Genomic DNA, 5124 nt, shown 5'->3' with positions numbered 1-5124 from the left:
ATACAGGATCTAAATTGTGTCCCTGGCTCTATCAGAAAATCCCTTGTATTATTCATCAATGCCTCCTCCGCCCTATAATTTTCTGCTACGATTTTATGAATCGCATTATCAAAATAATGCCGTTCCAAAGACATCGCCATCTGAAAATAAACATGTTGTTTTATAGTTTGCCAGAATACTCGTCCTTCGAATATCTGTCGATAAAAAGGAAGCTCGTCTTGGCAAAAGTGCTCAAACCTGTGACTACAAGAACTCCCAGGTTTGAGAATTCTTGACAAGATGAGGGTCATTATATTGCTCGATATTTGAAAGGCGATTTTTCTGGCCAAAATGGTTAAAATGTGACCCTTCGTCTCAAAACGGAATTCTGTCGGAACGAACCAGATGCTTAAAATGTGAATTTAATGTTAACCCTGGTAAAAGAATAAATTGTTGGCACCAGCACCCTAAAACATGGTAGCCATTCTCATCTATAAAACATACAAACTCAACATAGGCCTAATATTTATGGCTATAATTTCAATTTTCAACATCTTAACCATCCCGACTTATTACCGTCTTGAGGCGAAGGGTCACAAATGTGCTTTTTTTTTTTTTAGATTACGCCAGTAAAAGCATAGCGATGTCCTTATTATTAGATTCTGATATTAGACATGTCTATTACCATGAAACAATCGTATAAACACGAATTTTTGACTCAAAATACCGACTACCTGAAGAATGTTTAATTATGGTTTAACAGAGAAACACAGCTTCGCGAACTCCCAGGTTTGAGAGTCCAGGACAAGATGAGGGTCATTATATTGCTCGATATTTGAAAGGCAATTTTTCTGGCCAAAATGGTGAAAATGGGCCAGTAAAAGAATGCCGATGTCCGTATTATTAGATTAACAACAAGAGATGAAGTGAGTAGGAAAGTGCCAGAAGACAATAGAGAATAAATATTACGACAACTCCGCCAGGCCGGTGAGAGCGTGACTCTACCGTATGAGCTATCCACGATCACCGGCCAGGCGGAGTTGTCGTACCAGTAAGGTCGCGGGTTCAAACCCCCATCACCGCCGCGAAAAATTGTTTTATTCTCTATTGTCTTATGGTACTTTCCTACTCACTTCATCTCTTGTTGTTATCAACATAAGTGCCTGCTCCACTCCCTTTTCTGTATTATTAGATTCTGATATTAGACATGTCTATTACCGTGAAACAATCGTATAAACACGAATTTTTGACTCAAAATACCGACTACCTGAAGAATGTTTAATTATGGTTTAACAAAGAAACACAATAGAAAAAGTAAAAGAGATGCTTCAATTTAATTCACAAAGACAACTATCTAAGATTGTGCCAGGGTTATTAAGTCATATAAAATCAAATCTTGTTGGGGTTTTTTTTTTGTTGGTTTTTTTTAAAAAACGTATATATTATTTATTTATTTATTTATTTATTTATTTACTTATTTATTTATTTATTTATTTATTATCATTTTTAAAGGTCAATATCCCTATACCTGTTTATTGTCGTATTTAAAAGACGGAGATAAATCTAAATTGGCAAAGTGACAACAAACATTGGGTGTCTCCCATTCCTGGGGTTTAAAAAATATATCAAAATAATTCACAAAGACAAATTAAGATGAAGGCGTTTCGGGTTTCTCCTTTATCAACAAAATAGACAATGATAAACAAATGCTAATGTGAGATTTTTTAATGAAGTGTACTATGACATTTGGAAGAGTTATCTCCCCTCGCATGGTCAGTGAGAGACATTTTTTCAGATTATGCCCGGGCAGCAATGGGTTAAAGCAAAAACTATACTAATACTAAGATTTGGTTTATTCGCCGTAAGAAGATAATCCCTTCGTCTCGAATTAAATTGTCCTTATTTCTCGTCTTTCTTATATTGTTGACAAAGGAGAAACCCACTTTAACCATTAATTTATTTTGGTAATTTTTCTTTTTTGTTTGTTTATCGTTTACCCTTGAATTGATGAGGGTAAAACATATACTAGAATTGCTTCATCATTTGCCAGCCAAAATGTATACAAATACATTAGATGTTTACTATAATGATGTTGAATTACCATTAAATTATAATAATGTGGTTTCTCTAAACCAGAGTTTTTATTCATTTTTTAAATATGTCTTTTTTATATTGTGCTTTGATTATTTTGCCAAAGTTATCGTTAGTAAAACGGAATTGTACATAGATAACGTCGTTCCTGTGGTTCTGCTGGTGGTTTTGTTATTGTTGCTATCGGAAAAGCGAGTGGAGCAGGCACTTATGTTGGTAACAACAAGATATGAAGTGAGTAGAAAAGTGCCAGAAGACAATAGAGAATAAAAATTTTTTTCGCGGCGGTGGTGGGGTTTGAACCTGCGACCTTATTCGTACGACAACTCCGCCTGGCAGGTGAGAGCGTGGCTCTACCGTGTGAGCTATCCACGAACACAAAAAATATTCGTTTCAAACCCAAAGTCATTTCTAGATCCCTCTCTCACCCACTTCTTGAGATCGCCGATTCGTTCACCACCATCGCGAAGTAATTTTGACCAGCAGTTAAGCTCAATAGCCAATATTCTCATCACAAACATATAACATAGAAACGATTGAGACATTGAGTATGCTCCGGTGTATGGGGTGAATTTTTAATTCAGAAAAGCGAGTGGAGCAGGCACTTATGTTGGTAACAACAAGATATGAAGTGAGTAGAAAAGTGCCAGAAGACAATAGAGAATAAAAATTTCTTTTCATATCTTGTTGTTACCAACATAAGTGCCTGCTCCACTCGCTTTTCTGAATTAAAAATTCACCCCATACACCGGAGCATACTCAATGTCTCAATCGTTTCTATGTTATATGTTTGTGATGAGAATATTGGCTATTGAGCTTAACTGCTGGTCAAAATTACTTCGCGATGGTGGTGAACGAATCGGCGATCTCAAGAAGTGGGTGAGAGAGGGATCTAGAAATGACTTTGGGTTTGAAACGAATATTTTTTGTGTTCGTGGATAGCTCACACGGTAGAGCCACGCTCTCACCTGCCAGGCGGAGTTGTCGTACCAATAAGGTCGCAGGTTCAAACCCCACCACCGCCGCGAAAAAAAATTTTATTCTCTATTGTCTTCTGGCACTTTTCTACTCACTTCATATCTTGTTGTTACCAACATAAGTGCCTGCTCCACTCGCTTTTCTGAATTAAAAATTCACCCCATACACCGGAGCATACTCAATGTCTCAATCGTTTCTATGTTATATGTTTGTGATGAGAATATTGGCTATTGAGCTTAACTGCTGGTCAAAATTACTTCGCGATGGTGGTGAACGAATCGGCGATCTCAAGAAGTGGGTGAGAGAGGGATCTAGAAATGACTTTGGGTTTGAAACGAATATTTTTTGTGTTCGTGGATAGCTCACACGGTAGAGCCACGCTCTCACCTGCCAGGCGGAGTTGTCGTACCAATAAGGTCGCAGGTTCAAACCCCACCACCGCCGCGAAAAAAATTTTTATTCTCTATTGTCTTCTGGCACTTTTCTACTCACTTCATATCTTGTTGTTACCAACATAAGTGCCTGCTCCACTCGCTTTTCTGAATTAAAAATTCACCCCATACACCGGAGCATACTCAATGTCTCAATCGTTTCTATGTTATATGTTTGTGATGAGAATATTGGCTATTGAGCTTAACTGCTGGTCAAAATTACTTCGCGATGGTGGTGAACGAATCGGCGATCTCAAGAAGTGGGTGAGAGAGGGATCTAGAAATGACTTTGGGTTTGAAACGAATATTTTTTGTGTTCGTGGATAGCTCACACGGTAGAGCCACGCTCTCACCTGCCAGGCGGAGTTGTCGTACCAATAAGGTCGCAGGTTCAAACCCCACCACCGCCGCGAAAAAAATTTTTATTCTCTATTGTCTTCTGGCACTTTTCTACTCACTTCATATGTTATTGTTGCTATCGTGATCTTGTAGTTTTTTGTGTTATGTTTTTTTCCTGTCTATTTCATGTTTACAACAGATTCCTGTACGATGAGTGAGGTTTTGACAGGTATTTTGAGACTAACGTTTTGTTTTTGTTTTTAGGTGTTTAACGGCGCTTTCGACACTATTTAGGTCATTTAAGACTAACAGACTAAACATATTATTATCAAAACCAAATGAACACTAAAAACAACCGTGAAGCATATTATAGTTTCAATTTTCAATTTGAAACAACCCCTGTGTTTGTATTCAGAATGGGAGGGGAGCTAAGCTTCCTTCGTTTAATTTTTTGCGGATTGCGCTGATAGACGTCTATATTTTTTAAATTGTGTTTGTTTTTCTTTTTTCTTTCTTATTTTTCACACCACTAATAGACGTCTAGATTATTCCGTGCTTTGCTACGGAATATCTTAAATGTCACGAAACAAACATTATAGAAAGAAACACATTGACATGAACATTTCTATAAGGGGGAGTTTCTTCTTCATGACCCACAACTATCGTTTGCAGAGGTGTGGTGCCTGATACGAGTACCTTGATCGACGATTTTGTCGCTGTTGTGTTTAATATTGTTATTTTACAATTTTGTGTCAATCTAGACATTAATTATTTTTAATGAGCTTTTATATAGCACAATATCCACTAAATGTGCTCAAAGCGCTTTACAAGGGGTCCCTGACCAACAGCAACACGTAACATGAAGAACGAAACATGACGCCTGTTAGGCGATATTACAATTATTTTTCTGACAGAGACAACGTTGTCAACGGCCATGTACTCATTTTACACCTGAGTACGGTGATAGAGTAAAGAGCCTTTTCCAAGGACTCAACTATGCGCCGAGCGAGAGTCTCGAACCCAGGACCTTCCGATCCGAAAGCGAGTGTCATAACACAAGACCACATAGCCGCACGACATTTTTAATTACTTATCTATTTCTGTGGTTCAATCTAGACCACTAATTTTGACAATGCTCGAAACTAAGCGAAGTTGGAGAAAGGTAAGCCTTGTAAAACTAAAACGGAAGTTCTAAAACTAAAATGAGCTTAACAAGTGAATGACAGATAGTCAATGGGTCGGTGAACTCTAATGTAACCTTGAACAAGATTCAATTCATAGTGGTCTATCAAATAAATCTTAATAC

Source organism: Berghia stephanieae, chromosome 3 (genome assembly GCF_034508935.2).
Source record: "Berghia stephanieae isolate SIO BIC M18660-M18661 chromosome 3, UCSD_Bste_1.3, whole genome shotgun sequence".
In the NCBI taxonomy this organism is placed as follows: domain Eukaryota; kingdom Metazoa; phylum Mollusca; class Gastropoda; order Nudibranchia; family Aeolidiidae; genus Berghia; species Berghia stephanieae.
Note: the sequence above shows the minus strand (reverse complement) of the source record.